The sequence below is a fragment of the Notechis scutatus genome, chromosome 4 (assembly GCF_049901735.1).
Source record: "Notechis scutatus isolate UNSWTSFEM ecotype Mainland chromosome 4, rNotScu1.2, whole genome shotgun sequence".
Lineage (NCBI taxonomy): Eukaryota > Metazoa > Chordata > Lepidosauria > Squamata > Elapidae > Notechis > Notechis scutatus.
This window is the reverse complement of record NC_142012.1, coordinates 4,021,637-4,035,805: the sequence shown is the minus strand read 5'-3', so window position 1 is coordinate 4,035,805 and position 14,169 is coordinate 4,021,637.

The following is a 14,169-nucleotide window of genomic DNA, read 5'->3' as shown; positions in this document are numbered from 1 at the left end:
GAGTGTGGCTCCAGAGGTGGTGGAGGAGGCTGGGGAAGGGCAGAGGACAGCTGAGCAGTCAGAGGAGGACCCAGGCCCATCCCCTATCTATCCTAGGGCACGCAAGGAGGAGAGGATCAGGGAAAAGCGTGGTCTACTCAGGAGGAGATTACTATGATCCTCCTTGTGGCTTGCAGCTGGGAGCTATGTATATAAGTTTGTAACTGCGCAGTCAGAATTGCTGGAGTCAAAGTTTAATGTTTTCTTTGAAGGAAGTTTATCTTTGCTGGCGTTCTTCCCATGGACTCTCCTCCCTTATCTTCCTGGAATGTATGATTAATTCTCTTGGCTTGCTTCGGAACTCTAATCAATGCGGTTTGTTTTAGTTTTCTTTTTGCCTCATTATTTACTTTTGTGACTTTAAACTATGCCTAATAAAACAGTGAAGTTAAGTTGAAAGCATTACCGGACTTTAATGTACGTTTTGGGTTATTTTGAGAGACTATGGGTCATTACACAACGTGCCTACCATCCCTGTCATTGTTTCTTTTATTTCTCTTATATGTACCCATTTCATGTATTCATAACTATGTATATACTTGCACCTATTATCTTGTAAGCGATTGACAAATCAAAATAAATAAAAAATAAATAAAATAAAAATAAATAATCCAGGAGAGAAGCAACTTGGAACTAAGGAGGAATTTCCTAACAGTGAGAACAATCAACCAGTGGAACAGCTTGCCACCAGAAGTTGTGGGGGCTCCATCACTGGAGGCTTTGAAGAAAAGACTGGACAGTCACTTGTTTGAAATGGTAGAGGGTCTCCTGCTTGAGCAAGGGGCAGGACTAGAAGACCTCCAAGGTCCCTTCCAGCTCTATTTTGTAATAACAAAGATTCCAATAAAGGAGAATATTGTAGCTCTGGGCTAACGTGAGGGGCCCTTAGTGCTCTCTGAGCTTGTTTGTATTCTTGCTGATGTTTCATTACCCAAAAAAGGTGAATTGCATTTTATTGGATTCAAAAGTAAAAGAAACAGCCTGACCCCACAAATAGCCCCCCTATTAGTTTCCTAAACACAGTAGGTAAACTTTATGCCAAGTTTTTATATCTAAATTGGTGGGCTGGGTACACGGTGAAAATACCAATACTGAAGGCTAGGCTGGATTTAGATTAGATCATTGGCTGGCTCTCCATCATTTGGCACATGAAAATTCTGTGTCCTTTCAGGGCTCCCTTTTTGAAACTTTCGTTGATTTTAAGCCTGCTTTTGACCTAATACCAAGGAAGAGACTCTACGACAGTCTGAGACAGTTTGCTATTAATAAAAGTCTGCTCTTAATTATTCAGTCACTAAACTCAAATACCTCCTTTAGAATTAAACATACTCCTTGGGTTCATTTATCTAAAGCAACCCCAGTTTATAGAAGTGTAAGACAAGGTAGCACATTAGCTCCACTGCTTCTTAATCTATATTTAAATCCAATAACCCAACTCATCACCCACCTACTTTAGCTGATTGAGCAATTCTAGCATTACTGTATGCCGACGATGTAGCTATGTGTCTACTTTGTAAGTGGGAATAATAAAAAAGCACTTAGCAATAGCAGTAGCAAAAAGCACTTAGACTTATATACCACTTTATAGTGCTTTCCAGCCTTCGCTCTAAGCAGTTTACAGAGTCAACATATTTTCCTTAACAATCTGGGTTCTCATTTTACTGATCTCAGAAGGATGGAAAGCTGAGTCAACCTTGAGCTGGTCATGATCGAACTGCTAACAGTCAGCAGAATTAGCCTGCAATACTGCATTCTAACCACTGTGCCCTCAAGTCTCTCTAAAGCACTACTCTGATTCTGTACAGAATACAAGCTATCAAAACACTGTCAGAGAAGCCAAGTTTTAATATTTGCCTGACATGCGTTCTTTTTGCTGATGATGTAAAGCTGTTCAATACCACAGACAATACTGCTACCCTACAAAAAGATCTTGACTATGTATCAGAATGGTCAAACAAATGGCAACTTCAAATCTCAACAAATAAATGCTCTGTCTTGGCAAAAAAAAATAGAAAATAAAATACAGGCTGAATAGTCACGACCTTGTTGATGATCCAAACTCTGTCAAGGACCTTGGAGTACTCATCCCTAATGATCTAAGTGCTAGAGCTCACTGTAACTACATAGCCAAAAAGGCATTAAGAGTTGTTAACCTAATCTTACGTAGCTTTTTCTCTGGTAATATTACACTACTAACTAGAGCATACAAAACATTTGCTAGACCAATACTCGAATACAGCTCATCAGTCTGGAACCCACATTATGTATCTGATATTAGCACAGTTGAGAAAGTCCAGAAATATTTTACGAGAAGAGTCCTCCACTCCTCTACTCATTGTAGAATACCTTATGCCACCAGATTTGAAATTCTAGACCTAGAAAATCTAGAACTATGCCGCCTTCGGTCCGATCTAAATATAGCATATAAAATCATACATTGCAATGACTTACCTGTCAATGAATACTTCAGCTTCAACCATAACAACACAAGAGCACACAATAGATACAAACTCAAAGTAAACCGCACCAAACTTGATTGCAGGAAATACGACTTCAGCAATAGAGTGGTCAATGTCTGGAATACTCTACCCGACTCTGTAGTTTCTTCCCCAAACCCCAAAAACTTTAACCTTAGACTGTCTACTATTGACCTCACCCCTTTCCTAAGAGGTCTGTAGGGGCGTGCATAAGCGCACCAACGTGCCTACCGTCCCTGTCCTATTGTTTCTCTTATTCTTCTTTTATTTTTCTTATATGTACCCATTTCATGTATTCACAACTATGTATACACTTATACTTATTATCTTGTAAACAATTGGCAAATCAAATAAATAAATAAATAAATAAATTATCATAAAATTCATAAATGGCAAATACATGGGACTCCGACTGAGCAGATACACACCTATAAATGTCCTGGAGTGCAGCAGTTCCCTTCTTCTCTGTTCTGGAATCCTCTTCTTTTCCCTTTCTTTTTAATCAGGCAAGTGTTGCACAGCATACTTCAACAGCTAACGACACTTCTCCACTCCAAAGGATGCCATCACACCTTTGCAGCTTGCAAGGTTTTCTAAGCTAAGATAGTCCCTCACTTTTTCTATGGCTTTCACATTTTCTCCACTGCAAAACTTTAAAAAAAATCCAATTAAAAGGCCTATTCTTGTCCCAATTCTGAAACAGAAGCATTTGGTGCAAGTAAATGGGTAGGCAGGTAGGTAGAGAGGTAGGTAGGGAAGTAGGAAGGTAGATAAGGAGGGAGGAAGGGAAGGTAGGAAGAAGGTAGAGAATAGGTATGTAGGTAGGTAAATAGGAGGTGGTTTGGGAGGGAGGAGGTACAGTGGTAGGGAGGAAGCTAAGGGGGAAGGAAATATAAAAGATAGGTAGGTAGGTAGGTAGGTAGGTAGGTAGGCAGGCAGAGAGACAGACAGACAGACAGACAGACAGACAGACAGATAGATTAGATGATAGTTGATTGAATATTTAGACAGACAGACACAGACGAGAGAGAGAGGTGATGTATAGAGATTTATTTCTGAAGCTTGCATGCAAGGGAAGGGCCTATGAGGATTTTCCAAACATATATATTAAATTTTAAAGAGCCATTTGGGGAAATTGGATTTCTAAAAAAGATTGCATCAAAAATATATTGGAATAGAAGGATATGATAGATATTTGCATTTAGAGGACATGTTGGAGACTTGTTTTGAAGAATAGTTCTGTTATAGACAATTGCATACCATATCAAGGCTCCATATTTAAGGCTAGATGAGGACAAAGAAAAAATGAACATTTGTGAAAGTTTAACATTTTAATCCTTGCAGACTGGAATATCCCCTTATTAGAACAGTAAAAAAATATTTTATTTTTATTTTTCTCACCAACAATCACACTAACCTTCACCTTCTTCTTCTTTTTTGATGCCTTAATCATCAGGAAAGAAGTTATCTGTTTCTTGACCCACAGAAATCTAAATCTAGTATGAAACCTGCTTAAAGGGTATTAATGATTTCAGCATGCTCGACATCCCAGTTCAGCCATGCAAATCTAATTTTCCCAAAACCCATCTGTTGCCTCCAGGTAGGATCATCAATCCTGTAAGTCTTTGCAAAAGCTGATCATTAGTAAAGTTGTGCTAGGACCACTTACTAACGTAATTAAAGCCAGCTTCCTCGGCACCATCGGAGGGGCAGGAAATAAGATCAGAGTTATGGGAGGCCAATGGAGAGAGGTCACACTTGGACTACGGCATCCAGTTTTGGTCGCCACGATGTAAAAAAGATGTGGAGACTCTGGAAAGAGGGCAGAGAAGAGCAACGAAGATGATTAGGGGACTGGCGGCTAAAACATATGAAGAAGGGTTGCAGAAATCGAGTTTGCCTAGTCTAGTGAGAAGGATTAGGGGAGACAGGATAGCAGTCTTCCAGTATTTGAGGGGTTCCTACAAAGAGGAAGGGGTCAAGCTATTCTCCAAAGCACCTGAGGGCAGGACAAGCAGCAATGGACAGAAACTAATCAAGGAGAGAAGCAACCTGGAACTAAGAAAGAATAGAATAGGAGTAGGAATAGGAATAGGAATAGGAATAGAAATAATAGAAATAGAAATAATAGAAATAACATAGAATTCTTTTATTGGCCAAGTGTGATTGGACACACAAGGAATTTGTCTTGGTGCAAATGCTCTCAGTGTCCATAAAAGAAAAGAGACATTTGTCAAGAGTCAAGAATCATCAGGTGCAACACTTAATAATAGTCACAGGGTACAATAAGCAATCCAATCTTACTAGGAAACAGTCCATATAAATTGTAAGGATACAAACAACAAAGTTACAGTCATACAGTCACAAGTGGGAGGGGATGGGCGATAAGGAGTGATGAGAAGATTAATAGTGATAGTAGTGCAGACTTTGCAAATAGTTGAACAGTGTTGAGGGAATTATTTGTTTAGCAGAGTGATGGCATTCGGGGAAAAACTCCCCTTGTGTCTAGTTGTTCTGGTGTGCAGTGCCGGCCTATAGCATCATTTTGAGGGAAGGAGTTGAAACAGTTTATGTCCGGGATGTGAGGGGTCTGTAGATCTTTTCCCAGCCCTCTTCTTGACTCATGTAGTATACAGGTCCTGACAGAACAATTAATCTATTGAATGAAGTTGTGGGTGCTCCAATACTGGAGGCTTTTAAGAAGAGACAGGACAGCCACTTGGCTGAAATGGTATAGGGTTTCCTGCTTGACCAGTGGGTTGGACTAGAAGACCTCCAAGGTCCCCTTCCAGCTCTGTTATTCCGAATACGAGATGAGAGAGAAGCAAATTCTAGTCTAAGACAGGCTAAACTTTTGGCATCCTGCAGTTTTGCAGTAAACGTAGCTTGTCATCATCAGCTGATACTGATGCTGTTGTATAAAACATGCTCCTACTTATAACTCCTACATATATAAAGAATAAAATTTAAAATTATCATATGGATCTTGTGTCCATGCAGCCTCCTGTGTCAACTTTCCCTCTTGGAAATTCGGACAATAGTCCATCACATCAAGGTAGGAAAGGACACATTCATGCAAATCACAATTATTTAGAACAATACTTTCTTTTTTAAAAAAAACAGGGAGAGCTCTGCTTGTAGCCAGCATTTCAGTTAGCTAGATCACATGGGAAACCTTTTATTGCCAATTAAAGACAGGGAGGTGTGATCTCCATCAATAACCCACTTTTGTGTTGTCTGATGTTTCCCTATTAGTGGTGGAAGGTCCCCGGAGCATAATAGAAATTCATCTAAATCGACCTTAGTTAGATTAGTTTTATGCTAATCATTTCTCTTCATTGAACAGATTTTTGCTGATGTCTGTTTTCATATTGTTTGCGTATCAGCGTGAAATGGCAGAATTACACAAACCTGCTGCTTTTCTCCCAGTCCTTCAATCACTGGGGTTACTACCCTGTTTCTCCAACAATACGGCCTCCCCCAATGGGAAGTCCCAGCATGTTTTATAGGCATGAAATGAAATTAAGCCCCTCCCCCCAAATTAAGGCCTATATTAAAACATGCGAAATGTGGAGGGGGAATGGCGGGGGGGGTTGCTGTTAGGAAGTACTTTTGTTGCACACCCGGATATGGTGCTGCCTGTGTTGACCCTGATACAAAGTGCCCCACCAACGCCGAGGTCAACATCCAAGCCGTCGCTGCCCACCCTAAGATGCAAGGGGGGGGGGGAATTAAGTCATCCCTGAAAAGACGGCCTAGCCATTTTTTGGGGGGGCTCAAAAAAAAATAAGACCCGGCCTTATTATATGTGAAACACGGTAGAAAGGAGTCAGGATTGAATAGGACCCTATTTGGGGATAATGAAACAGCTGGCCAGTTCAGGTGATCCTTGAGGTACGACGGGCCATTTAACAAGCATTCAAAGTTACAACATGCACCCCAAAAGCTGATAGACCAGGGGCGCCAAACTCAAGGGACACTGGCCAGATGTGCCCCTGGGGTGTTTAAATCTGCCCGGTGGTGCCAGCCTGGAGATATCAAAGGACCTGCCTGAGGTGCCTCTGTCCGTGAGGCTCTGGGTGGCCCATTTCCAGCCAGCTGAGTGCTGCAGGAGGACTGGATCGGACTGGGTTACAGTTATGTGGCACCCAGTCAGTGCCTGATCTGGATAGAAAACAAGCAACATCCTATGTTATTACTACAGTTTAATGCCGGATTTTACATACTGTCGGCCCATTTAATCTACAATCTATAATTGACAGCCATTTCTATTTACAGCTCCTGGAAATTTACCTCTGCTGTTAGAACTTGTATTATCGTGTTACTTATGCTATTGTATTTTTTTAATTATTAGTTGAATAATAAAAATACAATAGTATAAATAGCTCTTCTGCCTGGAAAAGAGATTTACTGTCAAAGAATGGGGCATACATTTAGAAATAAAAAGTTTTGTGGAGTATGAAGAGTAAGTAATAAATGTTTGCCTGTAATATCTGGTAGAAGAGATAGGAAAATAGTTATATAGTAAAGAACTGTGGAAAGAAAGAAAAGGGAAAAATTATGCACCTTGAGCCTGTTCAAACGCCCACCATGGCCACGCCCACTCCCCCCCCCCCTCTCTCACACACACACACACCAGCCCTCCGAGGTCAAACACAACCCATATCTGGCCCTCAATGAAATCGAGTTTGACATTGTATTGCTGAATACAAATCCATTTCGAAATTGCAAACTCTGCAACGCCCCCATGGGGTCATTTGCCCTTACGACCGGCCACAGAAGTGCCGTAGCAGACCCAGGCCCCTGTCGCCCTCCCCTCCTGCCCTGGCAGATCCTCGGGGGGGGCGTTGGGCCTGAATTGCCAACATGCTGGGTTTCATGCGCTCCTCTCCACTCCTCCCACTCCCCCATCACCCTTCACTCACTTAACTTTTGACAATATCCAGAGCTCAGGAAGGCAGGATGGCGCAAGAAACAAAGAAGTTGCTTTTCTTTGCACTTTTTGGAAAAAGTTCAGAGAAGAGCAACTAAGAGGATTCAAGGCCTGGAGACTAAAACATAGGAAGAAAGGTTGCAGGAACTGGGAATGGCTAGTTTGGAGAAAGGATGGATTGGGGTGGGGGGCATGACAGCCATTTTCCAGTATCTCAGGGGCTGCCCCAAAAGAAGAGGGAGTCAATCTATTCTCCAAAGCCCCTGAAGAAGGCAGGACAAGAAGCAACAAGGATGGAAACTCATCCAGGAGAGAAGCAACCTGGAACTAAGGAGGAATTTTCTGACAGGGAGGACAATTGATCAGTGGAACTGCTTTCCTTCATAAATGATGGGTGCTCCATCACTGGAGGCTTTTAAGAAGAGTCTAGGCCAGTGGAGGTCAACCTGGTCCCTACCGCCCACTCGTGGGCGTTCCAGCTTTCATGGTGGGCGGCAGGGGTTTCGCCCGATACTTTATAAATCACCATTACTGTGGAACTGGCGGGCGGTTAGAAAATTTGACTACTAACAGAGATACAAAAGTGGGCGGTAGGTATAAAAAGGTTGACTACCCCTGGACTAGATGATCACATGTCTGAAATGGTCTAGGCCCTGTTGGTTTTGCTTCGGGGGCAAAATCCTTTCCTCCCCGGCTTGTGTGGATCACCGCCGATGTATGCTGGGCGGCCCAAGGACCCTCCCAGTCCTGGGAGCTGTTTGATAGACAGACAGTCCTCAAGTTATGACCACCACTGAGATCGAAGTTTTGGTTGCTAAGCAAGATGGTTGTGAAGTGAGCCCCATCCAAGAACAACGTAGGTGTATCTTTCTTACTTGGTCTTCATGCACATTTTTCTGGTCTGGTAATTGTTTTGTTTTTATTTTGTTTTTCTTTCTTTCCTTGTTTGGATTTTGTATTTTTACTTTGGAAATATTTTTTAAAAAAAATTACTTAAAAAGAAAGGAAAGTACAAGCCACCAGAGGAGCTTCAAAGTGATGGGAGAATGAGGAACAGAAAGAAACAGCAAACTGCTCCCACCTTCGCAACTGAAGCCATCAAGAAACCTTGAAAGAAGCTCCAGGAAGGAAGGAAGGAAGAAGGAAGGAAGGAAGGAAGGAAGGAAGGAAGGAAGGAAGGAAGGAAGGAAGGAGAAGGAGAGAAGAGAGAAGGGAGGGAGCGAGTGGGGAGAGAGAGAGAGAGAGAGAGAAAGAGAGAGAGAGAGATGATATCCAGGAAGGAAGGATGGATGGATGGATAAAGGAGAGAAGAAGGGAGGAAGGAAGGAAGGAAGGAAGGAAGGAAGGAAGGAAGGAAGGAAGGAAGGAAGGAAGGAAGGAAGGAGAAGGGAAAGAAGAGAGAAGGGAGGGAGGGAGTGGGAGAGAGAGAGAGAGAGAGAGATGATATCCAGGAAGGAAGGAAGGATGGATGGATAACGGAGAGAAGAGAGAAGGAAGGAAGGAAGGAAGGAAGGAAGGAAGGAAGGAAGGAAGGAAGGAAGAAAGAAAGAAAGAAAGAAAGAAAGAAAGAAAGAAAGAAAGAAAGAAAGAAAGAAAGAAAGAAAGAAAGAAACCAGAAACCTCTTTTACCACAGAAGAAAATGTTTCAGAGTGATCTCGAGAAAGCAAGCACACACACACACACACACACACACAAGCAAATACATGTCTTCATTTCCCATAAGCATTGTGGAGAAGATATGGAAAAAGAACCATATGCCTCCCTCTTCCTCTATTTTAAAAAGCGAAGAGAAAGCGACCATTTCACGTCTTGACCCTCCTCCGCTTCACCTCAATGGGCGAGCGATTTGGGGACTTGAAAGCGGAGATCAGATATCATCTTCCCACATCGATCGAGGCTTTTCCCCCAATTACTCCCACAGCTCTGGAACGATAAATGCCGAAACAGCCCCTACTCTTTAATTCGTTGCAAATTGCCAGTGATTCTCTTCGCCAGGGAATGCGTCTGCCTTTATCACCAGAGAACGTTTCTGAATAGCTGTAAGCCTGGGTCCCTTGCACATAACGAAATAACAGAGTAACAGAGCTGGAAGGGACCTGGGAGGTCATCTAGACCAGCCCTCTGCTCAAGCAGGAGACCCTCTACCATTTCAGACAAATGGCTGTCCAGCCTCTCCTTAAAACCTCCAGTGATGGAGCAGCCACAAACTCTGAACTGATTGTCCTCCCTGTCAGGAAATTCCTCCTTAGTTCGAAGGTGGCTTCTCTCCTTGATGAGTTTCCATCCGTTGCTTCTTCTCCTGCCTTCAGGGGGCTTTGGGGAAAAGGTTGACCCCTCCCTCTTCCTCATGGAAGCCCCTGAGATATTGGATAGTTGTCCTTAACTTCAGGTTGCTTCCAGTTTTCTACGGAGAATAGCAAAACCCACAATTTTTTAAAACAATAACAGTAATGCAACGAACACAGTAACACTGCAATGAATAGCTCGGCCCTGTCACTTAATTCTTGTTGTAACCACAGCAAAAAGTAGTTCATATTAAGCAATTGCTTCTTGTACTCAGTCAATAAGTCAGAGATTAATGTAGTCCTATCTTGAAGAGTTCAGTCACGTGAAAAATATTCCTTTCCAAGCTGTGTGAAGTCTGGCACAGAAAAAAGAACTGAGTGACAGACTCGGAATCTGTATTAAAATTATTGGCACTGCACATCATTACCTTTAACAAACTGATTAATAACAATTACAGCTGCTCCCATTATAATTCTGGAAAGCACTGTATCCCTAATAAACTAAAAAAAATTGAATGTTGGTTCCGATAACTGCTGCTTATCCACTTTTTACATAATGAGTTGTCATTTAATTAGCATCTTGGATTAATTAAACTTGTCTTGGTGGAAGGGGCCAAAAATTGTTTGTTTGGAGTTTGGATTCCCAAGGATTTAGGGGTTGTTGAAGAAGATACTTAGTTTCTATCTCTAGCTATCACTATCTAGCTATCGAGCCCACCATCTCTCTCTCTCTCTCTCTCTCTCTCTCTCTCTTGGTGTGCGGGTGTAATCTAGCTATATCTAACACTAGCTATCTTGCTAGCTACTATCATCTCTCTCTCTACACACACACGCATATGTATATACATACATACATACGTACGTACATATACATATACATATACATATACATATACATATACATATACATGTGTGTGTGTGTGTGTGTGTGTATGTATATATGTATATGTATGTATGTATGTGTATATATATGTATATATGTAGATGTATGTATGTGTGTGTGTGTGTGTGTGTGTGTGTGTGTGTGTGTGTGTGTATATATATATATATATATATATATATATATATATATATATATATATATATATATATATATATATATATATATATTTGTTTTCTTAAGTTTTCGTGGGTACTTACATGTATGGCATTCGGCTTTGTTCGGGTATTTTCCACGCCATTGTAGTTGTTCTTTTAAAGTTGTAGCACGTTTCAGCATAATCTTATCTGCCATCATCAGGCTTCTGTACAGACGAACACTATACAGAAGCCTGATGATGGCAGATGAGATTATGCTGAAACGCTTGCTACAACTTTAAAAGAACAACTACAATGACGTGGGAAAATATCGAACAAAGCCGAATGCAACGTTTCGACAAAGTCTCATTCATCATCTTCAGGCTTGTGTCTTCGGCTTTGTGCTTCTTGGAGTAATGTGAGCTTGCAGCTGCTTCTTCCTTTTAACTGCTAGTGGGGGTGTGACTTGATTGGGTGGGGGCTTGGCTGTGTTCTGATTGGGTGGGGGTGTGTTCTCATTGGTTGGGGGTTTGGCTGTGTTCTGATTGGTTGGGGGTTGGCTGTGTTCTGATTGGCTGGGGGTGTGTTCTGTTCAGGTGTGGGCTTGGCTGTGTTCAGGTTATTTATTTATTTTTTTTTTTTATTTTTTTATTTGATTTGCCAATTGTTTACAAGATAATAAGTATAAGTGTATACATAGTTGTGAATACATGAATTGGGTACATATAAGAAAAATAAAAGAAGAATAAGAGAAACAATAGGACAGGGACGGTAGGCACGTTGGTGCGCTTATGCACGCCCCCTACAGACCTCTTAGGAAAGGGGTGAGGTCAATAGTAGACAGTCTAAGGTTAAAGTTTTTGGGGTTTGGGGAAGAAACTACAGAGTCGGGTAGAGTATTCCAGACATTGACCACTCTATTGCTGAAGTCGTATTTCCTGCAATCAAGTTTGGTGCGGTTAACTTTGAGTTTGTATCTATTGTGTGCTCTTGTGTTGTTATGGTTGAAGCTGAAGTATTCATTGACAGGTAGGACATTGCAATGTATGATTTTATATACCATGCTTAAGTCAGACCGAAGACGGCGTAATTCAAGGTTTTCAAGTTCTAGAATTTCAAGTCTGGTGGCATAAGGTCTTCTGCAACGAGTAGAGGAGTGGAGAACTCTTCTTGTGAAATATTTCTGGACTTTCTCAATTGTGCTAATATCAGATACGTAGTGTGGGTTCCAGACTGATGAACTGTATTCGAGTATTGGTCTAGCAAATGTTTTGTATGCTCTGGTTAGTAGTGTGATATTACCAGAGAAAAAGCTACGTAGGATTAGGTTAACAACTCTTAATGCCTTTTTGGCTATGTAGTTGCAGTGGGCTCTAGCACTTAGATCATTAGAGGTGAGTATTCCCAGGTCCTTTACAGAGCTTGGGTCATCAACAAGATCTTGACTATTCAGCTTGTATTTTATTTTCTGATTTTTTTTGCCAATATGTAAGACAGAGCATTTATTTGTTGAGATTTGAAGTTGCCATTTGTTAGTTAGTCTTAGTTGTCGGGGGATTTGATATATATATTTTTTCTGAGGTTTGTTTTCTGAGGTTTTCATGGGTATTTGTATGTGGATCTTTGGTTATTCTGGCACAGCAGTAGGCTAGCCCCAAATTTAAAACAGAAACGGCTGTGAAAGTCTGACTCACAGATGAACACAATACAGAAGCCTGATGATGGCAGATGAGATTCTGCCGAAACGTTGCTACAACTTTAAAAGCACCACTACTATGACGTGGGAAAATACCCGAACAAAGCTGAATACTATATATATATATATATATATATATATATATATATATATATATATATATATATATATGTATGTATGTGTATATGTATATGTATATATATATATATATATATATATATATATATATATATATATATATATATATATATATATGTATGTGTGTATATATATATATATATATATATATATATATATATATATGTTTTCTTAAGTTTGGTACTTACATGTATGGTGTTGGCTTGGTTCGGGTATTTTCCCACGTCATTGTAGTTCTTTTTAAAGTTGTAGCAACGTTTCAGCAGAATCTCATCTGCCATCATCAGGCTTCTGTATTGTGTACGTCTGTGAGTCAGACTTTTACAGTGGTCAGACTTTTACAGACTCCCAACCAATCAGGATGAAGAAAAAACCATTCTGGCACAGCAATAGGCTGCCCCAAATTCAAATCTGAAACCACTGTAAAAGTCTGACTCACAGACGGACACAATACAGAAGCAATGTAGAAACAATGAGATTCTGCTGAAACGTTGCTACAACTTTAAAAGAACTACAATGACGTGGGAAAATACCCGAACCAAGCCGAACACCATACATGTAAGTACCCGCGAAAACTTAAGAAAACAAATATCAAACCTCTACGGGGAGGAAATAAACAGCCAGATCAAAACCTACGAGAAACTGGAAATTAAAAGAGCAGGAATACTATGTGACCTCCAATTCCTACGCAGCTGCAGAGACAACAATACTACACCAACCTGCTTCAAATTAACATTTCATCAAAGCACAGCAGCCACTAAACGTATCCTGAAAAGAACTGAAATGGCTTTACTAAGGAACGAGCTCCACAATAAGAGATTCCGATTAGATCAGTTAAACAAAGATTTGCTAGCACTACACCTGGAACTGAGCAGCAAAATCCACCCTCTACTTTGGGACAAGATAAAACAACTTACAACTTGGAGAGCTGATTCTGAAGGCATTTACAAACAAGAAAATTATTGAAAAAACTAAAGAAATTAGAACATGACAAGAAAACCCCCAACAACTCACAACAACACCTGAAACAATTAGTGCACAACGTTTCCAACAGAGAACTCACCAAAACAGAAACAGATGTCCTAACCAAAGGATTCAATTATGCTATAGCACCCCAAAAAATCCCCACAGAATCCATCATATGTGCAGTAGAATCCAGCCTAACTAAATTAAATACAGATGAAGCTGATAAAATAAGACACCAAGTTACCAACATCTTATGCACAAGCAAACCACCAAAAAGCAACTTACAGAAAAATGAAATCAAAGCACTACAAACCCTGAAAAGAGATAGCAGCATAATCATCCTCCCAGCAGACAAAGGGAATGCCACTGTAGTAATGGACAGAAAAGACTACGAAACAAAATTGACAGACCTACTCCAAGACTCCACATACAAACCCATAAACACAGACCCAACCACATATCTGGAAAAATTAACCAAGAAGAAAATTATAACCAGCCACATAAGCAAAGAGATCCAACACGCGATCATACCCAGAGAGAAATCTTCCAGATGCCCCAAACTATACGGCCTCCCAAAAATACACAAAGAAGGCATACCTCTCAGACCCATAGTCAGC